This window comes from Lissotriton helveticus, chromosome 1_1 (assembly GCF_964261635.1).
Source record: "Lissotriton helveticus chromosome 1_1, aLisHel1.1, whole genome shotgun sequence".
NCBI classification, from domain to species: Eukaryota; Metazoa; Chordata; class Amphibia; order Caudata; family Salamandridae; genus Lissotriton; species Lissotriton helveticus.
Window position 1 is genome coordinate 175,149,955 of NC_136057.1, and position 24,395 is coordinate 175,174,349.

Below are 24,395 nucleotides of genomic sequence, written 5' to 3' on the forward strand. Positions count from 1 at the left end.
AACATTTTTATTAATTAAAAAACGAATAAACATTAATTGACTACACACACTTTAACACTATAATATCCATAATACACACATACATTAAACTATAACATATTAAAGCACTATTAAAACATATTTTTTAAATAAAACTATTACTATTAACAACTAATATTTAAATAATTTAAATGTATTTAATACCCACACTGTACCCCTTTAAAAGTAAAAACAACACACAAAAAATGGACAATTACACAAATTAAATATCAAATTATTAACATTAATTAACAAATATATATAATGAATTAAAACAAATTACTTCCCACCCTTTACTCCTATAAACACCGCAACACACACATGCAATTAATTACACAATGACCATTATTAATTATCAATTAATTAATTAAAAATAAATTAACAGCCAATTATTAATTCATCAATTAAAAATAAATTACTTCCCACCCTTTGCACCTATAAACACCACAACACACACCTACAATTAATTACACAATTACCAAAATTAATTACCAATTAATTCAGTAAAACTTATTTACAACCAATTATAAATTAAAAATTAAAAATACATTTCTTCCCACCCTTTACACCTATAAACACAACACACACCTAGCATTAATTACACAACTACCATAATTAATTGCCAATTAATTAATTAAAATTAATTAACAACCAATTACTAATTCATAAATTAAAAATAAATTACTTCCCACCCTTTACACCTATAAACAACACAACACGCACCGAAAATTAATTACACAATTACCATAATCAATTACCACTTAATTAATTAATTAACAAACAATTATTAATTAATTAATAATACATTACTTTACACATTTAAGACTATAGCATCTCAATTAAACAAATATTAATAAATAAAAAATAATCATTACATTTAATATAATAAATTACTTCCCACCCTATTCGCCTATAAACCCACAACCCACTAAGGAATTAAAAATGCAAAATTCAAATAAAACAAATGTAATAACTACAAAAAATGTAACAAATATATTGAAAATACAAACAATTGTTATAAAGAAAACATACATCACATGCATATAAAATATGAACGAAAATGCATTACATTAAAAACGATATTTTAACAATATTTTTGCAAATGATATTAAACACTTTGATATTTTTAAAATCGATATTCTTGCTATCGATATTTCTGACCCACAATATTAATGATTCAATATTTATGCAACTCGATATTTTCTACTCGATATTGTGTCTCTGCACTATATATATGTATATATTTACTCAGTTAAAAAGCTAAGAATACTAATTCTATATTTACCAATATATATTACCTTCACAATACATTGGCTGCTGATTTTCTGGCAACAAAATTGTTGAACACAATATGTAAAACTCAATATTCTGATAGTATACTATGATGTGATATAGGTTTGTGTAGTTTCTAGGTATTGGCCTTCTCATGGTTCATGGAATTTCCGGATTTCCTTTATCCTACACCTGAGCATAGCTGTTCTTTTCTATGGTGTACAGGTGACAACTTAGTTTTTTTTTTTTTCAAGTGTGCACCTTGCAAAGCTTTTTCTTGCAGGTAACTCAACACTCACTTTGAAAAGGTATGTCAAATTGCTCTTTTTTGCAAAGTGTTAACGAGCACTTGCAAAGTCAATAGGCCTGGGTTTGTTGACCTAAAAGCTGTCTGGTAGGCGAGACCTAAAACTGAGAGTATGCAATATCAAAGCATCACAAACGTTCTGATTTCCACACAAAAGCTGAAATCATATAGAGCTTTGCTATATTCATGTTTTGTTCTGATTTGTTTTAGAAATACTTGCTGGTTGAGAGAAAATAACTTTGCAGCTGTGCTGGGTTTCATGAACTCCAGTTCACTAGCCGCAGTGCCAAAACCCCATTCCCTACTCTGAGCCACCCTTTCCGTGCCAGAACTTCATCCACCCACACTATGTGCCAGCACTGACTGCACCACACTCTCCCTGTCCCAGAGCCCAAACCACAGCTGCCATTTGTCTTGTGCAGTTGAGAGAGTGGGACATCACTTCCTTGCTGGCCCTCATCCTGCTACTGATGAACAGCAGACGTTGCAGCTGTGACACGGGTCTTTCACCAGACTACTGCAGAAGTGTGGGAGTGACCTCACACAGGCGTTGGAAATGCAGCAAAAGGAAATATTTGAGGTCAGTACAATGCCACACATGCATTCAGTACTTGGCAATTGGATATGTGGATATGTGCAAAAAATAGCAAAGCGTCTAGTACAGAAAGTTTATTTTCAGGGGTTCAGCTAGGGATCTGAATGTGTAAATTTGTGCCATACAATTTATCTGCACCTCAATCCCCATCGCAGTTCTGGCTTTAGCGCTTGTGGTGCCCGTGACAGGAATCTTTTTTGGTGCCCGCACCTCAATGACCCCATTCTCCATGGAGTCCACCACTGCCACCCTCCAACAGTTCGCCTTATTTCTCCATAGCCCCTCTTTCACATACATTTCATTTGTTTTATAGCTTCACTGTTAGATATTGGGTTGCCAGTTGAGTGGGGTGTTATCCCTGCTCAAACAACTGCTGCAATCCCTGTCAGGGTACATCACAAAAGACTCTAAATTGACCTGTGCAAAAGCAGTCAGGCTTATTTTTGAGGCAATGTATAATGTATTTATGTAGCACACAAGCAAAAATATAGTGAAAACACAACACCAGAAAAATCCAGGGCTCAGCAGTAGAACAGGCCAGAAACAGAAGGGCAGGGCTCTGAGGGTTCAAGAAAGGCTTCCTGCAGCAAGGCATCCCCTCTAGGTACAGCAAAGCAGTAGTCTGAAGTACATAGCAGGCCACAATAGCAAGCAGTCCTCAGAATCCTTCTGCAGGTCTAGAAAGTGAACTGAAGAGTTGGGTTTCAGGGTCCTATATTTATACTTGGTGCCAGCTTTGAAGCAGGAGAAGCTTCTAGAAGGTTTCACACAAGAGGTGATTGGAATTTCCTGCCTCCCTGCCTTGGACAGCTGTCAGTCAACCCCTTTGTGAGTGTGCTCAGGCAGAGTCTTTGTGATGTGCAAGTGTGGTAGGTGACAGCTCTGTACCCTATCAAGTCAGAGATGGCCCTTCCTGCCAACAACTATTTCCCCTTTGTCTCACTTTCTGGGAGCAATACTCAAAGCTGAACTGCCAGCTGCAGCTAGTCATGGGACCCAGGATACATGCTGCAGACATCACATTTTTTGGACAAGAAATTGCTAACTTTCTAAAAGTGGCATTTTCAGATTTGTGACTTAAAATCTGACTTTATCTTTAAAGAGGTTTTCAAATTGCAATTCTTTAGAAACCAAACGACATTCATATCTGCTCCCAATTGAAAGTTATCACTTATTAAATGCAGTAAGGTAACCCAATATTATCCTATGAGAGAGGTAGGCCTTGCAGTGGTGAAAACAGAATTTAAGTGTTTTTCCCTACCAGGATTCATAAATGTTAAACTTATATGCCTAACTTTTTAAACACATGCACCCTGACCTATGGGCTGTTTGGGGCCTACCGTAGGGTGACTTATAAGTATTTAAAAGGAAGGTGTAGGCCTGGCAATAGGCTTATATTGTCAGGTCGAAGTGGTAGTTTAAAAACTGCACACGCAGGCTGCAATGGCAGGGCTTGGGCATGCTTAAAATGCTACTTGAGTGGGAGGCACAATCAGTACTGCAGGCCACTAGTAGCATATAATTTACAGGCCCTGGGGACATGTGGTACCACTTTACTAGAGACTTGCAAGTAAATTAAACGTGCCAATTGGGATTAAGCCAATTTTACCATGTTTAAAGGAGAGAGTACAAGCATTTTAACACTGATTAGCAGTGGTAAAATGCACATATCCTAAAAGTCAAAAACACAGATTTCGAAAACAGGAGGGTGGAGGCAAAATGTTTGGGGATGACCGTGCAGAAAGGGCCAAGTCAAACACCTTTGTCATACCAATGTAGGGTCCCCGAGCACTTTACATCACATGCATACCTCACAAGCATATTATACAGAAACAATGAATCGAGCAAGCTTGAATTATTGGAACCATGCAATTAAATTCAAAGTTGTTTGGAACAGGGCACTCCAATATATGTCTGGCCCAGGGCCCCAACAAGTCTTTAGATGGCACTGACCAGTGGATCACTGAATGCACCTAATACTTGGCAGGAGGTAGAATTACTATAATGAAGGCCCTGGTTATGTTATAGTAATGGTATTCATTTGCCATCTTGAGTTTAGCACTGTGCACTGGATAAGCAAGAAGTGCCATCTTTAGATTAATCAAATATGGCGCTATGACCAGAGAGATTTTTGTTTGGTGCCACACTGTGGTGTATCGTGGATCTGCAGTTGATTCCTATTTTATGAGGATGCTGAAGGGTCGATGCTATTGTATAATGCATTTGCCTGCCTTTTGACTTCCGAGATACCCAGATAATGAATGTGATTAGAAAAAAATCAGCACGTACCTCGGACCCCATTGTATACCTCCTCCAGGATTCCATCTAAAAGAACACAAAACCTGATAGACCATCTTATACCTATGACACAAAAACCAATGGTGTACACAAACAAAATCAGCGGCTCAAGGTGAAACAGAGGGTGGCGTTTAAAGCCATGATCCTCATGTACAAGGCCTTGCATGGGACCGGGGCATCATATCTTAACAACAGAATCAGCACTTACACCCTCATCCGTACCCTTCGTTCTTCTTTGGCATGCCTGGCAAAGGTACCCTGCATCGATTATCTCAGAATGGGTGGGAGATCCTTTTCCCATCAAGGACCTCTTTCTTGGAACAGACTCCCACGAGATCTGCGGCTTAAGGACAGCCTTGATCTGTTTAAGAAGAAGCTCAAAACCTGCCTTTTTAACAGCAAAACCCCTCGGTCTGTCCGTTTCCCCCCTATGCTAGCGCCAGGACACTCTTTTGAGTAGCCGTGCGGTTTATAAAATTTATATAACATAACATAACCTGTGTGGGGTCAGTATTTTGTGTTAACTAACCAATGCCACAAAAGGTGTTTCTTTGAAGAACGGCCACACTTGGGGGCATATAAGCAAGAAATAGCGATATTTATCGCTAAATGCGCTTTGCACTTTTTTTTATCGCTGCCTATCGCTGGATATGTTAGCGGAGAAAAACTGCTATAAGCAACGTTTTTTTCCATTGTGCTAAAATATCCAGCGATTGTGGCGAAATGCGTGAATATCGCTGGAAATCCAGCGATATTCACGCATTAACGCCAATGGGGACTTAACCTGAAGATCTACCTCCCATTGGATAAACAGGTAAGTCATGTTTTTAGCAGGCGTTAGATTATAGCGATTTTTGTTATCGCTATGACTGCCTTGCTAATAGGTGATAGCTGTGTTAGCGACTGCTTTCAGTCGGTAACAGTTTGGGTGCATCCACTTTGCATGTCATCAGTGATACATATCACTGACATGCAAAGCGGGCCCCAACCGGTCTCTATCGCCTAAAAGCCTTCGCTAACTGCTGTTAGCGACAGCTTGCTGATAGGGCGATAAAAATATCGCCGCTTTGGCAGCAAAAAGTGCCGATATGGCCCTTGCTAATATGCCCCTTGGTTTCAAAAAGCTATTTCAAAGTGCAACACCACTTTTATGATTTAAATACTATATAATGTTCAGGAAGGAGGCAAGGTGGATTATTTCTGAAGAAACAGGTAAAAGGAAAAGCGGTTTGAACTATTTGGTGGAATGGCATATGACTCATGGATAATCCCCAAGGCGATGACTGCTAGAAGCGGCATCTTTTGTGCATCAGTGGACCTCACACATAATGACAACAAGCATCCTGACCATCTTCTGTTTTCCATTCACGCCAGCATCACCATTGTTCGTCATGCCAATGTTCGAAGTGTTGACAGATCCCTTGCCTGGACCACCAGGTTTGAGGCTCAGAGTGGTCCTATCTGCTCCTGTCCATTGGGAGGCCTATTCCCACCAAGTCTGTGTTTTTACTGATATCAGTATTTCAAATGTGAATATAAGATTCAACTCACTAAGCTTCATCAATAGCTTGATTTTGACCCAGCCAACCATGGGACTTTGATGCCCATCCTCACCTATTTTGTTTACCCTGTTCTTTCACTTCCAGTATGACAGCCTTGCTGCAGTATAAGTGTAGTCCATGCTCTGCCCAGCTTGATTCTGCTGTTCCGCGCATGCGTGATTAGCTCTTTCAGTATGGCTGCATTTGGCACTGGAATGATCTTTCAGTACTGCTTTTGTTTGTCAGTGTGTCCTATTTTTTGCACTCCTGTCTGTCCTCCAATGCTCTGTATCACGTAAGTTCACTGTGAAAAACAGATGCACCTAGAATAATCCAGTTAGCCAGATAATGGCTGGGCGGACACCCCTAGGACTCTCTACGATTGACCTAGGGTGTAATGACTATATTACGCGGAAGGTGCTTGAGCACGGCTTTGTTGTGTATGTAATTTATATGAGTGGCAACCCTGGCTCCTATTTTTCCCTCTTGTATCAGCCAGGACACTATCTTGACCAGAGCTTAGAGCCAGTGTTAACTTGAAATACTGTATTTAGAAGTGCTAAGAATTTCATTCCATTCCAAATGATGTGCCTAACTTGCCTTTTTAAAACTTTTTCAGCTTTTGCAAGCTGTAACTCTTGTAGGATTTAAAAACAAAAATACGTTTTAAGAGTCCTTCACTACAGCATTATGGGAGCGTGGGTGGCATACAGGTGTGCAACGCCAATAGGGCTGAAAGGGCTTCCGCCCCCCTACCCCTTCTTGGCTCGAGCTGCTGAGGGCTCGGCTGGGCAGTGTCTGGAGTCTTATCCCTGCCACGCCCAAGTTTTCACAGGTCTTTAAAGACCATTTGCATATTTACGTACCTTTGTTAACTGCTTACCGAGGCTTAGCTTTTTTCTGGTTCCAGTACCTCCTTGACCCCCACTCTGCCTATTCCTTACATTAGCATTTTACATTTACTGCAATCTAGAAAGAGGGACTGTGGTCTTTTAGAAATTCCAGCATGCATGCCCTATTTAAAGTACAAAACAAATGGGTATGTATGCAGTTCCTGAGGGGGAAGGAAGGGAAAAAGGCGGGATTCAGCCCGCTGGGTGTCATGTTTCGCTATCGGGCATGCTCCTCGTCGGGTCGGCGCTGCAATACCCGACAGGCACCCTATGCAGGGGCTCTTTGGAGGAGATCTTTTATTTCTTGCCGTTTGGTACAGTGGGTGTAAGGGGTCTTAGAAGTGTAGAAGTGCAGTTGTGGAATTCGGATAGACCATGTGAGTAAAAACAGCGAAGTGGAAGAGACAGAAAAATTAATTGTAATGATCCTACCTTCCACCCTGATTAAAATATGAAGTGCAACTCCCTGCAATGATGTTGCAGTTTGTTGCGCTCAATCTCATGGGGTCAACATGTTTCTTGCCTATTAGTTAGGTGGATCTGGCGGCAATTCCTCAGGACCTAGTGAACAAGTGATGTGTCTACACTAAAAACTATGGTAATGTGGTGTATTAACCTAATTTTACCATCCAGTTGCACCAGAAAGGTGTGGTACCTGTTGATGCAGCAGCCAATCTATAAAGACAAATGAGAAATGAATTTCATTCAAGATGACATTATTGCATAATGGCTCGCGCCATCATGCTCCCCTATGGTACACCACTTTGTGTACATACGTAGTAATGGTGAGACTCACTTAGTGAAGGTGGCTAAGAACTAGCCTGAATCAGCCACGGTCACACCACATTGGTTAAACACAATTAGTGCAGCTATAGTGCCAAGCGGAGTCGGTAACATGCTTTTTAAAAAAGTAGTAGCAGAGAGGTGAAATCAAACAACTCACCTATAAAATCAGTGTGACTGGCCCCATCAAATCACGGCATGTGATGTACATGTTAAGGTAACAAGTGTCCTAGGGAGGGGGCCAAAAGATGTGAACAGTTAAAGGAAATGTAGTGGAGGTAGGGGTCCTCACTCGAAGTACAGAATCAAAGTCACAGTGTCAGGTGTGACAAGGGTAGTGACAGAGGTGGCTTATTATCCGGGCCCCATCTCGGGGTCTGTCAAACGGATCACTGAAATAATATCGAGTGACAAAATATCGACCTTCAAGAATATCGTTGACAAAATATAGACTGTCAAAATATCGACTTTCTATGTACAAACAAGTAAGTACAAAAATATCGAGTTTTAAATATCGTTTACAAAAATATAGTTGTAAAAAATATCGACTTTAATGAAAACAATGTTTAATTACATTAATATAAAAAATTAATTACTAAAATATACTTAACAATACTTAAAATAACTTTTAATAATTAAATAATTAATGAAAGTAAAAAAATCATTTTTTTATTCATATTTATTAAACATATATATATATAGTAACAAAATTTAATTAAATAATAGCCAATATTATTAACGTACAAATACAAAAGAGTAAAAATTACTATTCCCACTCCAGTGGGTGCAACAGTAGGGAAAGCGTTGGATAGCCTAGGGGTTAAAATTACTATTCCCACTCCAAAGAGTGCAACAGTGGATATATGACGTTACAACACAACTTTTACAACGCACTACCATTACAACAACATTTTTACAACGCAAAAACTATTACAACGCATGTTTTTACAACGCATGTTTTTACAACGCAGATACCTTTACAACGCATACCATTACAACGTAAGTATTGGTAAGTATATAATAATTTTTTTAATTTGAATTATTTAAAATTAATTTAATATAATTTAATTTAATTTCATTTCATTAAATTAATTTAATGTAAATTTAATTTTACTTTATTTTTACACTGTACCCCTGTACCCCAAAACCCCAAAACTGACCCTGAACCCTAAAAAAAACCCTTTACCTAAAACCCAAAACTGACCCTGAACCCTAAAAATACCCCTTTACCCAAAAACTAAAAACTGACCCTGAACCCTAAAAATACCCCTTTACCCAAAAACTAAAAACTGACCCTGAACCCTAAAAATACCCCTTTACCCAAAAACTAAAAACTGACCCTGAACCCTAAAAATACCCCTTTACCCAAAAACTAAAAACTGACCCTGAACCCTAAAAATACCCCTTTACCCAAAAACTAAAAACTGACCCTGAACCCTAAAAATACCCCCTTACCCAAAAACCAAAAACTGACCCTGAACCCTAAAAATACCCCTTTACCCAAAAACTAAAAACTGACCCTAAAAATACCCCTTTACCCAAAAACTAAAAACTGCCCCTGAACCCTAAAAATACCACTTTACCCAATAATTACAAAAATGTACATTTAAAAAATTATTATATACTTACCAATACTTACGTTGTAATGGTATGCGTTGTAAAGGTATCTGCGTTGTAAAAACATGCGTTGTAAAAACATGCGTTGTAATAGTTTTTGCGTTGTAAAAGTTTTGTTGTAATGGTAGTGCGTTGTAAAAGTTGCGTTGTAAAGGATGTTTCCCGCAACAGTAGGGAAAGCGTTGGATAGCGTAGGGGTTAAAATTACTATTCCCACTCCAGTGGGTGCAAGAGTAGGGAAAGCGTTGGATAGCGTAAGGGTTAAAATTACTATTCCCACTCCAGTGGGTGCAACATTAGAGAAAGTAAATACTTCATATATTAATAAATAAATTACAAAATAGTATCAATATAAATTTATTTAAAAATGATTAACTATTTAATATAACATAATAATTAATATATTAAAATTACTAATTAACTATAAATATTTCAATTAGTTACCTATTAATACTAATTTATAACTAATTACCAATTATTTATTTGATAATTAAAAATTAATTTACAATTATTGTATATTAAATACAATTAAATAAATGTTATTATTTCATTAATTATTATTAAATTACTTCCCACTCTATTCCCCTATAAACCCACAACCCGCTACAGGAAATAAATAATTTAATTTAACATAATCAGCAATTAATCAATTAAATTAAATTAATTACCAATTACATTTTAATTAATTAACAAATATTTTTTAATTAACAATTAATTAAATAATACTACCAATTATTAAATTTACATATTTAATTAATTATAATTAAATTACTTCCCACCCTATTCCCCTATAAACCCACAACCCGCTACAGGAAATAAATTATTTTAATTCACATAATTAGCAATTAATCAATTAAATTAAATTAATTACCAATTAAATTTTAAATAATTAACAAATATTATTTAATTACCAATTAATTAAATAATACTACCAATTAATACATTTACATATTTAATTAATTATAATTAAATTACTTCCCACCCTATTCCCCTATAAACCCACAACCCGCTACAGAATAAAATTACACAATAATTAAAAAAACATCATTAATTAAAAATAATTATAACATAAAATGACACTTTTACCACATATTATAACATGAAAAAACACTATAAATAATTAAATATTATTTAAAAAACGATATTTTTTACTATCTAGATTATAAACTTGGATATTTTCACTTTCTATATTATTTACAGTCGATATTACTTCACTTACCTTAAAAACGATATTTTGGCTGTCTATATTCTGTCCTGTCGATATTTTGTCCAAACGATATTTCAAACTCGATATTCTGTCCAAACGATATTTTGGAGTCGATATTATGTCTGTGCACCCTGTCAAACACGGTCTGGATGGCACCAAGCCAACAGGCACCTCTGGACCGAGCTTGTGGCAGCCCCAAGAGGCCAGCCATGCAGTGCGGACCGCCAGGTAACGAGCCAGCTAAGCGCCATCCAAGGTAAAGGCTATTGACGATCGTGCCCCGGGTCGATGGTTTGCTGCTGATACCGGAGGGCGATATCAAAGCCTGGGACCTCAAAGGCTCACCTTGTACAAAGCACTGTCAGACTTCCTGTAGGTGGCGAAGGCATGGTACTTATGTTTGTGTTGCGCCCATTTGGCGGAAGACCTACCCCGCAATGCCAGATCCGGGAGGTAAATGCACACCGGGTTATGGTGCCTAAATACTCGTGGAATGGCACGCATTGTGGTGCGTCTGGGTCGGTGGCACAACACTAGAAAGTAGCTCACCTTGAAGGGAGAGGAAGTGTTGCGGCGGCTATATTGAAAGTACATGTGGGGTGGGAACCGATATGGGCGCCATCTTGGAAAGTGCAGATGGGCCTCAATGGTCAGGCAAGTGTCAGGTTATGTGCATATAACACAGTGCTTCAAATTGAACTTGCAGCTCAATTGGTAGCCAGTGTTGATCATGAAGAAGTCTAAATTTAGGGAGATACAGTAAAAGTCGTGCGGCTGTATTTTGCACTTTCTGAAGCCACTTGAGGCAAACCTTAGGGATGCCTAGATAAAGAATACTGCCATTGTCCAGGCTGGAAATAATCAAGCCCTGAATACCTGTTTTTGAGCTGAGACCAGAAGACATCCAAGGGTTTTCCTTAACCATCTTAAGAATAAGATTCCGAAACAGGTGGACGCAACTTTGGTGATCTGATGATTTATTGAGAGCTTAATGTCAAGCCAAAAACTAAGATTCTTGACAGCAAATACTGGAGTTGGAGATGCACCGAGAGCCACCGATGGGGTCTGCAAAGGTGATGCTGGTTGCCCACCAACAGAATCTCAGGCATGGGCAAGAAGACGACAATGTTACCACTGATTGAGGGGATGCTGGGTAAGAAGGAAGAGCAGGTGAGGGAGGTACAGGTTCTTTTGGGTCATTTGAGCTTTGCATGCCGAGTGGTGCAGGCGGGCAGGACTTTTTGTCGGCGGCTGGGGCTGACACTGTTAGGTCTGTCTTTTCTCCACCATTGGCTTTGTTTGAAGGCGGGGGTTAAGGAGGACTTGTGGATATGGCAGGCATTCCTGACTCATTTCAATGGGGTGTCATTGGAAGCTCCAGGTGAAGAAGTGAATGGCAAATGCAGGTTTTTAATGATGCTGCAGGAGGGACGTGTTTTGGTCTGTATTGGCAGGGACATTGTTGTGCCCGGCGATGGCCGGGAGAGGAGCACTGCCTTCTTGGAATTGTTTTCATTGTTGGTGGTGTTGGCTCTGTGGGGAGACGAGTTTGCAAACAAAAATGTGTTGTTCAACGTGGATAACATGGCTGTTGTGCAGGTGGCTGAGGGTGTGTGTGTTGACCTGTTTGTGCGAGAACATTTGTTTCACAGCATGGCATGAACTGGGACAGGATATTAGCACTGCAGATGCTGTCTCGTTTTCAGTGGCAGAGGTTTTGTGGTCTTGCTTTGGAAGCAGACGAGGACAGGATGGCGATGCCAGACAACTTGTGGAAAGTAGGAAAAAAAGAATGTTGCAAATGACAATGGGTTCCTTGACCGTTTCTACAAGACGGGTGTATGGTGTTCGATTCTATATTTTCTTTAATGTTTCTTTAAATGATCTGCTTGTACAAATGTTTATGTTTGAACCTTCTTTTATATTCTGTTGCTAGGGCACATGGTGTTCTATGTTGTAAGCAACAGAAGCTGTGAAGATTTCTACCTGTGCAGTTACTCGTACTGTGATGTCCTGAAATAAAGCTCTTTTTCTTTTATATAAATTCTGCTTGGACTCTGTTACTACAACTTTGGCGACGACCAGAACCTGGCCTGCTACGATTTCTTCAGCACAGGAACGACCAGTTTCAGGAACCTGTAATTTTTCGTACAAAATGTTTTTTTTTCTTTTCCTCGTTTTTATCGCAATCTACATATTGGGATTCTGCATTCTTCAAGTATTGTGCATTATATGCTGCAGGAGGTGGAGCCAGCATTGTGGAAGGCAGGCACAGCCCTATTCAGGCCCTGGTGCTATCCCCTCCTACCACTCAAGATACAGCTGGAGCTTTACAGCCTAGTGCTGACTCACCCAGCCTCCTGGACCCACCCCAGCCCCTGTCACTCACAAACCGGACAGTCAATTCACAAACAAGCAGAGGCACACAGAAAGGTCAGACAAGAAAACAGCCACTTTCTAAAAGTGCTATTTTCAAACACAGGATTTAAAAGCCATCCTTTCTAAAAGATGGGTTGTTAAATTCTGAGTTCAGGGATACCAGACTTCAATTTTCTATCTTGCTCCTATGGGAAGATATGCAGGGAAACATTATACACAGCATTTCCCATTCTAACCTATGGGCAAGATAGCCTTTCAATAGTTCATTCATTTGATAACTTTATTTCGGTCGTTGACCATAAAAGTGCAAATAAAATACATACAAGCACAGTAATAAAATCCATTGATAAAAACAGTTTAAAAGGTTATTAAACAGTAAGTTATCAAAAAGAGGGCTATGCCCCAGTTAATTCCCTATAACAAAAGTAGTCCTTCTACGCCACATACCATGTAGGAAGCGGGAAACCGAAAAAACAATAGGAGGGGAGGTGTCATATGTTAAAACTTTACAAGCCTGTACGCATTGTTTAAGTCCCAAGTTTCTGCACAACGGTGTCAACCAGCATTTCCGTATCTTACTATACGCCGGGCAGAAAAACAGAACATGCACAATATCTTCTGTACTATTGTTGCAAGCTGGGCAGGTTCCCTCCTCTGAATCGGCCCATTTAGAAGTCAGTGCCCTAATGGGCAGGCAGCCATGTCTTAGTTGGGTGTATAATTTCCTTGCAAGGGGAGGCTGCACTAAATCTAAAAATTCCTCCCTATTGGGTGCAATTTTCACCTGCAATAGTGAAAAACGAAATTGGCAGTATTTCACTATCAGAGCATGTCACCCACACTAGTACATGCTCTACCTTTCACATACACTGCACCCTGCCCAGGCCTTCCAAAGGGGTGTCCAATGTGTACAGAAAGGGAAGGGTTAGGCTTGGCCAGGGGGGACACTGGTCAGGTCAGTATGGCAGTTAGCAACTGCACACAGGCACTGCGGTGGCAGGCCGGAGACATTATTTTAGGGCTACTCATGTGGGTGAAACAATCAGTGCTGCAGGCCCAATAGTAGCATTTGAATCACCAGCCCTCGCACACTCAGTGCACTTTACTCGGGACCTACTGATGAAACAAATCTGCCAATCATGGATAACCAATCATAATAATAAATTACCCAGGGAGCACTTGCACTTTGACACTGATCAGCAGTGGCAAAGTGGCCAAAGCATCTAAACCAGCAAAAACGAAATCCAGCACAACTTCAAAAATACAGGAGGCAGAGGCAAAAAGTCAGGGGAAACCACGCCAAAGATGCCAGGTCTAACAGGTACCATTACAGACGAGATGAGTAGAGACCAGAGAATCGTCCGTATCAAAAGCAAAAAAGTCCAAGAACAACTATGGATTATGGGTGACCCGAATTTGAGAGATGTCATCACCACTGCCAAGGCCATGGACCAGTCCGATAAATGGATGATGTTTTTATATAAAGTAACTAAAGGAAAAGTCGAGGACGTTTGTATTGTTAAATCTGAGCTCCACGTGGTGCCACAACTAGTCAACGCAATTTTAGGAAATTTGACAACATTTCCATTGTTTTAGATGTGAAAGTGTAAGCCTTGGGGCATCGTTTCCTAGATGTCCCGCTTTGGGTAAAGAATGCAAAAAATGTGAAAGGCGTGGGCATTTTTCCAGGGTCTGCAACAGTAATTATACTGTAAACGCTAACAGAGGGAAGGTTTCTTTTTTGAATGAGGAAGAATGTGATGATGGTGTGTATGAAAGGGGTATTGTAGTTTCCATTACTGATGATGGAAACCAAGATGACTCTTGTTCTTCTTTGAAACCTCCAAAGTGCTCTGTGCATGTTCTGGGTCTGAGTTTAGAACTCAAGGCAGACTCAGGGTCACCTTGGACCATAATTACAAAGGATTACTTTCTTGATGTATTCAAAGGTGTTGTGAGTCTTCATGATTTAAGAAAACCTGACATTATTGCTAAGGCCTTTGATGGCACTGTCATTGATATGGAAGGTTATTTAGGAGTTGAAATGTCTTTCAAGGGCCATGTTGCGCATGTGAAGTTATACGTTGCTATGAAAGGTGTGAATGTTCTCGGCTGGAAGTACTAGTGGAGTTGGGAATAATTCTTAATCCCAGGAACTGTGATCCCGTGATGGTCATAACAGATGGTCTGCAAGAGGTTGATGTCATCAATGGTATTATTGATGACATCAGGAACTGTGATCCCGTGATGTTCATAGCAGATGGTCTGCAAGAGGTTGAAGTCATCAATGGTATTATTGAATGTTTTCCCAATGTGTTCTCTAAGAGATTGGGCAAGCTAAATAACTTCAGCCATATGATAATATTAAAAGAAGGTGGTATACCAGTTAAGCAAAAACTAAGGAATGTACCAATTAATGTGAGAGAACAACTCAAACTCTTATTGCAAAACCTAATTGATGATGACATCATTGAGGAGATAGAACCCTCCGAGTGGGTTTCGCCCATTGTTTTGGCTCGGAAGGACAACAAAAGTTTGAGGCTATGTGTGGACTTGAGGGCGTTGAATGCTAACTTGGTAATAGATTGCCATCCCCTACCTACAATAAATGCGGTTGTATCTATGTATGTTAGAGGGGGTGAAAGTGTTCTCCACTTTCGACTTGCGATCAGCGTATCACCAGATCGCTTTAACTGAGGACTCTAAAGAATTTACAGCATTTCTTAAGCCGGAGGGGCTATTTCAATATAAAAGGATGCCTGTTGGCTTAGCCTCTGCGGTGTCAATTTTTCAGCAGGCTATGTATCATATTTTCAAGGACCTGGATTCCTTCGTGAAGGGTTTCCAGGATGACATACTTGTTTTTTCGCCTAGTCATGAAACTCATAAATAACATGTTATGGAAGTGTGCAAGAGCTTAGAGTCGCATGGTTTGACTCTTACATATAACAAATGTAAGATGTTCTGCAGATCAGTTGAATATTTAGGTCATACTCCATCTGTGGATGGAGTGGTGCCAAAAAAGTCCCTTGTTGAGGCCATAGTGAAAGCTACTGTACCGGACAATAAAGAAAAACTTCTGTCTTTTGCCGGATTATGCGAATATTTTAGTAAATTAATTAAGGGATTTGCTAGCAAAATGGAGCCCCTTAGGGAACTTACTAGGCAAAAGACGGAGTTTCACTGGGGAGAAAGACAACAAAATGCCTTCCATCTGATCAAGGATGCGGATCTACAAGCACCCACTTTGAAACCCTTTTGTGGAAACAAACTGTGCATAGTTACTGTTGATGCCAGTTTGTATGAGGTTGGAGGCGTCCTGTCTCAGAAAAGTGTTAAAGATGAGTGGTGTGTTGCGTTTGCTTCCCGCACCCTCAGTGACAATGAGAGGAAATACTTTGTCATTGAGAGAGCTCCTGGGGTGTGTGTGGGGAGTTGAACGTTTTCGGAATTATCTGTGGGGAAACAGGTTTCTACTGAGAACCGACCACAAAACCTTGGTGTCTATATTATTGCCAGGGGGTGGTCGCAATGCAACTGCACAGATTAGCAGACTCATGTCGAGATTGCAAGAGTATAATTTTGCTGTAGAATATGTTCGTGGTAGAAGTAATGTGACTGCTGACTGTCTTGCCCATGTGCCCTGCCCCACTGGTGAGAAGCCCGTTATGAATGATGAAGTTGAATTTGTTACGTCTTTAGAAGATTATGTTGCAAAATAATTTTCTGCGATAACTGAGGATTCATGGAGGGGCAGTACTGTAGAAGATAAAAACTGGAATCTTTTGAAACAGTACATTATAGGTGGTTGGCCAAACGTCAGTGATGTCCCTGCAGAGTTGAGATCATTTCAGCAAGTGTCTAATGAACTAGAAGTGGAAAGTTATTTTATCTATAAAGGTGGTAAATGTGTTCCCCCTGAACACATGCGAGATAACATTCTTAGGCTTGCTCATGAAGGTCATCTTGGAATGTCTTCAATGAAAAGGTTGGTGAGGTCAAGTTTCTGGTGGTCCAGCATGGACAAAATGGTTGACAGAGTAGTGAGGGAATGTCCTAGGTGCATTACTAGTGACAAAATGCTGAGACCTCCTTTGAAGCCTGTTCCATGGCCAAAAAAACACTGGCAGAAGTTAGCTTTTTACATTACTTGTCCGTTTTATTCTTTGCCACTAGATGCCCGTTTCACTCTTGTGTTAATTGATTAACACTCAAAATGGCCAGAGGTCAGATTTCTCTCTTATGCTACCTCCCAAACTATCATCAATTTTCTTAGAGAAGTATTTGCACGTGAGAGGATCCCTGAAGTCCTGATCACAGATAACGGTGTGCAGTTGAGATCTCAAGAGATGGAGGATTTCCTTTGTTTGTGTGGTGTTAGACATATTACCACTCCCCTTTATGAACCACGGGGAAATGGCCAAGTGGAAAGATTTAATCGTGTGCTTTAGGAGTGTGTAGAGTGGGCCAGAAAGTCTGGTAGCGAGTGGAAAGCGACTTTTAGAGAGAGACTGCGGATGTACAGGATTACACCCCAATTTGTCACTGAGCTCAGCCCATTCCGCCTGTTGAGAGGTATAGAACCTGTCTCTAAATTGTGTCCATGGTGGAGTAAAAAAAAATTAAGTGGTGTTGTTTCTAGCGACTGTCACAGTACCTCTCTAAGAGTAAAACAACACCAAGGTAAAATGAAGCTATACCATGATTCCAAATGTAAAGTTAGAGTCCCTGCATTTGTTGTGGGTGACTTAGTGAGGATACTTAAACCAGGATTTGTGGCTAAAGGTACTTCCAAGTGTGGTCCTGCATGCAGAGTTGTGAAAGTCAATCTCAATAGTATTGTGGCCAATGATGGAAAAGTATGGAACGTTAGACATGTTGTCAAATGTCATAATGGTTCGAATTGTTTTCCTCTAGAAAAAGGAAGTGAAACGTACACTTTGAGGACCAAATTCCCAATTTGTACTGATAATCTCAGTGTAAGTAATGATGTTAATCCTATCTTGGAAGATTCCTCTGATAATCTAACTGGTAATAACACTGTAGCATCTAGAGTTAAAGCAAGTGGGAGGGTTACCAGTCCTTTGGTAACATTTTCGACACTACGTTTAATTGTTCCCATTTTATCACTCCTCTTTGTTTTCTTTTACAGGGGTGAGATGTGTTCTATTCTATACTTTCTTGCATGTTTCTTTAAATGCTCAGCTTGTACAAATGTTTATGTTTGAACCTTCTTTTATATTCTGTTGCTAGGGCACATGGTGTTCTATGTTCCAAGCAACAGAAGCTGTGAAGATTTCTACCTGTGCAGTTACTTGTACTGTGCTGTCCTGAAAAAAAGCTCTTTCTTTTATATAAATTCTGCTGGGACTACGTTACTTCAATTTGTCAGTCATGAAGAGAGTTTTGGGCATCAGGGGCTCAGCGGAGAGGTTTGGACAGAGACATTGGGAGATGGCAAGAGGATGTGATGAATTTTATCATGTTAGTATTTTATTTTGTTTTATTTAGTGTTTTCTATAGCGCGAACATGACCCTGCAAAGGGTATCAGAGCGCTTCACAGAAGTATTTCAACATTAGAACCTTATAAACTGCAAATCACTAAGGGGCACATGTATCAAGTGTTTTTGCATTCGCAAACGGTGCGAATCGCAAAATTCGGCCGTTTGCGAATGCAAATCCCTTTTTTGGGATGCATTAAGCTTTTTGCTTTTTTCGCAATTTAAGAAATCGCAATTTATTTGCGATTTCTTAAATTGCGATTGCATTTTAGAAATCGCAATTTTGCGATTTCTTAAATGCAATTAATGATTTTTTTTAAATTGCGAAATCGCAAATAGGTAGTGGTAAATTACCATGAAGTTAACCTTCATGGTAATTTGTGAAAACTTTCAAAAGTGCATTTTTGAAAGTTTCATTTTGTTGATTGTTATATATGTTTATACACTTTCCTGAAGTTTACTGTTGTAAAGATTTACGGCCACATGCATCAATGTTCCCGTTTGTGAATTCTTAATTGCGAAAATTAAGGAATCGCAATTAAGAATTCGCAAACGGCTATGCATCAAGAAATCACAATTTGTTTTGCGATTTCTTAATTTTCCTTAATTGCAATTCACAATTTGCGAATCGCAATTAAGGAATCCCTTTCCATTGATTCCTTTGTGTGAAAAATGTACTTAAAGGTACATTTCAGGGGTGCAGGGGGGTCTTTGGACCCCCCTGCACCCTTGAAATTGCATTCTCATTTTGCGATTCCTTAATTGCGAATCGCAAAATGAGAATGCCTTCACATTCATTCCTATGGGCCTATAGGCCCATCGGAATCAATGGAAAGGGATTCCTTAATTGCGATTCGCAAATTGTGAATCGCAATTAAGGAAAATGAAGAAATCGCAAAACAAATTGCGATTTCTTGATGCATAGCCGTTTGCGAATTCTTAATTGTGATTCCTTAATTTTCGCAATTAAGAATTCGCAAACGGGAACATTGATGCATGTGGCCGTAAATCTTTACAACAGTAAACTTCAGGAAAGTGTATAAACATATATAACAATCAACAATTGATATAGTATAAAAAGCGCATAAAAACACACCACCACATGTAGAAAAGGGTTGTTCAAGGGTGCCTATCACAGAGAAGCTTTCTGGTATTGCGTTCACTGGGAAGCTGTTGAGGGGCTATGCGCCCTCTACTGGAGAACTGGGTACGTGACTATTGGAAGGTTGGGCGCATTAGGCTGGTAATGGGGGTCAAAAGTGGAGACCTCTGCTCTGGCTAGTTTTTTGCGGAGTGCTTGATGTCTCGCCGCTGTTATGCCCCAGTATTGTGGAATCAGTCTTGTTTTTTTGTCTTATTTGTTTATGTTTTTTTGCTGCTTTCAGGGTGTCAGGGCTGCTGGGGCAAAAAGGGGTAGCAGGTCTATGTTGGTCAGAGGTGCAGCCAGGGTAAGGGTGAGTACAAGTCAGCATTCAGAAATCCAAGGTGGATCAGAAAGGAAAAGGGGCTACAGTGTGACTGTGGCCACATCCACGTAGACAGTGTTACTCGTCTTTTTGGTGCTGGCAGTTGAAAAGATGAACAGGGGATGCACAGGGCGTTGTTTTCCAGCATGAAGACGGGTCACCGGTGTCGGCCTTTCAGTTTTTGCATGTGCTGCATATGACTCTGTGGCATGTGGGGCTGCCAGAAGAGGAATATGGGACACATTTCTTCAGAATAGGAATGGCAACTGAGGCAGGTAGGGCTGGATGGAGAAAAGAGCAGACCAAGCGATTGGAGCGGTGGTCGTCAGACTGTTATAAGGCATATATACACATTGGACAGTGTTCAAGGACCTTGCTCCTGTCTAAATGTCTGTTTTTCTTTTAAGGTTCAGCGTCGAGACCAGAGAGTGCTGGGATGTGCGTTTTGGATTGTGGGACTCTCTTTTTTAAGATGGGCGGAATGGGAGGTGACCGTAAGGAGTTTTGGGTCACAGATTAGTTTGTCCCAACAGGGGATTATGGTTTCATGGTCAGGAAAAGGGGGAATGTTATGGGAGGAATTGCTTCCTTGGTCTGGGTGATTGCCCAGATGTGTTGGTCATTCACTTGGGTGGAAACGTCTTCGTTCAGAGGAAGGGATTGGTGCTTTTGAAGGCCATGAAGGCGGCTTTAAAGGAGATATGGAGATATCAGGCAGGGACCCACATTTTGTGGATAGAGCTGGTTCCGTGTTGCAGGTGCAGAGGGGCAGATAGGCCTGCGGCCATTGACAAGGAATGGAGGAAACTCTATAGAGAGATGAGAAAGTTCTGCAGAAAAAGAAGGCTGAAGAAGTACACTCAGATATCAAGTGTGAAGTGGCATACTTTTTCAGGGGAGACGGCGTGCATTTGTCAGCCATGGGTATGGATCTTTATCTATTACAATTGAGATGGGTGGAGGGGGAGTCGCTGGGTGTCAGTGATGGCTAGCAGGTCGAGGACAGGAGTTGCGAGGTTGTAGGGGCCTCCCCCAAAAAACTCCATTGGACCTTTCTGAGTGGCATTTGAGGAGATGTGTTCAGACTTTCAAGCTATTTGTATTGCTGTTGGGGAAGAGGAAAAAGGGTTGAAAGGGAAAAGTTACTTTATCTTGTTGAAGAAGGAAGTTGAAGGCTTCAAGTTGGAAGAAGAAAAGTTGGTTTTGCTCAAGTTAATAATATAAACTGCTGTGCAATAAAAGAGGGTCACATTCAGGGGGAAGTGTTGGGGGTACATTTAGGGGTGGGGGTGGGAGAAGAGGTCAGTGCAGTTCCTGTATAGTGAGATTTTAGTTTTGTAAGGCATTTCGGCCTAGGGTTTTTGGGTAATGTTTTGTAATGTACACCTTCCTCAAGAAAGCACCCCTTTCCACACTAAGAAGTCGTCATTAGTACATTTTTGCGCCCACTCTCCCAAAAGGGTTCCCTCTGTCATTTAGCAAGTGGCAGCCGGTGAATCCCGGCTGCGCAGCAGCCATGTTCTAAGATGGGCTGTCCCTGAAATTCACCTTAGAAGCAGTGCTTATAATGGAAAAAAAGAAGTGCAGGTACTCTGTACCAAAGTACCTGCTTGTTTTCTGAGAAGTGCCGGTACTCTCCAATTAAAAGTATTACACCTCTCTTGAGAAGTGCCGGTACTCACCCTCTCAAAATAAAAAAAAGTGCTGGTACTCCATACCGGGCAGTACCAGGCCATTTAAAGCACTGCTTAGATGGAAGGGGCAAGACTTCTGGCAGCGGGGCACTTCCAGAGTCTGGCTGCCTAGGGCTGGTTGTCTACTCTCTCCTGCTCAGGTCAGAGGGCAGCCTTAAGCAGCAGTGAGTAAATTAACTCCTCCTGCTCTAAACTCCATGCATTGAGCCTCCAGGCAGTTTTTGCCTAATGAACACCCTTAACAAGGAGGAGCAACCAATTTCCTGCTGCCATATCTCGCCCTTCACTTATGTCAGGTGCACCGTCTAAGCTCTGCTTCTTGTGAAGTCGGTCAAAGTTGGAAAACTCTGGACCAGGACACGAGTCAGGGGTACACGCCGTCCACCCATTTTTTTTTATGGTGTGAACGCTGTCCACCCTGCCAAGAATTTGGGCCCCACTGAATAATGGGCTGAACTCGTCCCGGTGTAATTTCCAAACACCGGGACACTTGCAGCAGCGCCTGCACGTTGTCTGCTTTCCATCTGGAATAAGCAACAATGTGCAGGCTGGGATGGAGCTTTCTTATTTAAGACTCCTACTGGACCCATAACAAAGGCCAAATATGAGGGGTCATCAGGCCTCTTTTTGTTTGAGTCTCTTGACTGGGAGCTGTCAGGAGCCTCACACCTGATGCAAATGAAGCAAAGGGGAAACAAAGGCTCACACCTTGTTAGCACTACACCTATACTTAAGAGAGGCAGCTTTTCACTTCACTTTGTTCAGTCCATGTTTAGGAGATATGCATACACTTTAAGAATGTAAGATGTGTTGGTCTTTCCCAGTATTTACACAAAGCAATTTGCATTTATATGGAGCTTACTTCCCCTGAGGAGGTGTTGAAATATTTTAAAGTACCTCTATTTTTTCTTGTAAAGCCTTACTCATTCCAATGCAGGGTGTAAGAGTGCTTCACATCAACATGTGCATATTACATGCACAATAAATTATATGTTTGTAAATGAATGTACAGGATGTGTTACATAAAACTGGGGATTGCAAGGTGTAGAAGCCACTCATCATCTTCCATAGCTCACTGTGCTATTATCCTCGCAATGCGCTCAAACGTACACATGATAGACCTGCTAAACATATATGTGAGGGCTTTAGATCTCATGTCACTTCTTGTGATGCCGCTTCCTGTAAAGTTGTGGCTTGTGATACCACCTTCTATGATGTCAATTCCTGTGATGCAGTGTGATGTCAGGCTCCATGATGTCATGCGCCGTAATGTCACGCGCCGTGATGTCAAACGCTGTGATGTCACTTGCATGCTGCCAAACAAGGTCAGTCCCCCCACTTCTTTTTTAGGTCTCGCCTAGCGAACGCAGTGCATGCGCTGCTTCTCCTTGGCGAGACTATTGTTGTGGATTTTTGTAGCGAAGGGAGACAAACCATGTGCACACACGGACAGGCACTGTGCACGCGCATGGCATCTCCTCTCTGGCGTCTCCTCTCACACTTCTATCCTTGCACGCTTCATTTAGCTTTCAGTTTCACTGGCAGACAGGCGCGCTTGTTATGTGTGTGAGAGAATGAACGAGCGGGATCTCAACATGTCTACCAAAAAAGCATTGTGCTCACCATTTTCTTTGCACCCCAATCAATGCGGGCCATACCTAGAGAAGCCCATTTACAGCAGGTCCAGGGCCCCGAATAAACACACATGAGGTGGGCGTTTATTATGAAACTGTACCACACATGTCTGAAGAAAAACAGGTGTTTTCAAGTGAATCCGCTGCTCGCTTCACTCTGCATTCTTGGACCAGCACTTAGATCTGTCCACCTGTCACTGCCCCACTGCCCCAGCAAACATGCCTAACGGAGGTCATGGAACTAAACCACTATATGTCTCAAGAAGAGCCCGTGTTTCTGCTCCAACGCACATCACACCTCGCTCAGCATCACTTGTCAGTACCAGTTCGTGGAACCATCCAGTTATCACATGACCACCAGCTGCATAGTAAACATACCTGCGTTTATCAGAATGCCCCCAACATGTCCTCCACACTATGTGGTCTCTGTCCCTGTCCGTTTGTCATTCCACTTCATTTAGAAGTAGAGCACCAACACTTAAAGCAGTCTAGGTGGTACGCAACCAATATACCCACGTGATGGTGATGTCTGGTAGGATACTACCACGTCCTGTCTGCTAATGTACCTGGGCCACTGCCCCCTCTCATTTCATCCCACTCAGCCCACGCACACACCCGAGGGTGTAGACATGTGAGTGTGCGTGTGTTTATGTCAATCCCACCTTTAAAATGCTTGTTGCTAATGTGGACTAACTTTTATACAAATTATTTGCTGCAATTAAAGCTTTTACACCGCCCGCAAATGCTGTGTTGTGGATTTTAACTCAATGAAAGAGCCCGTGGCAATCCCGCATGGAGTATGAATTGATGAAAGACTGAGCCTAAGCGCTCTGAGCTTTAACCTGTTACCAGTAGCCTGGTCATACAGTGATCTCCGAAGCACAAGGTCAGTTCAAGGACATACTACATTCAGGGCAAAGCTCCTTAGTGTCCCGCCATGTTCAGTTGGTGCTTTACCAGCGCCTCGCAGCCGTTTTCGCAATATTATGGATCGGGCGCTAGGCACGGATATAAATCCAGCTCAGGTGGAGGCTTGCATAGCTGTCTCATGAAGAGGACAGCACACTGTTCGCTAACTAGTCTAAGAGGCAGAGCCCAGAGTGCCTAGATGGGAGTCTGTTTTGACTTGGTGTGTGTGTGTGGTTTGGAAGCGATAACAAGTCGGTGCAGCGGCATCTTGTTCGCTAGC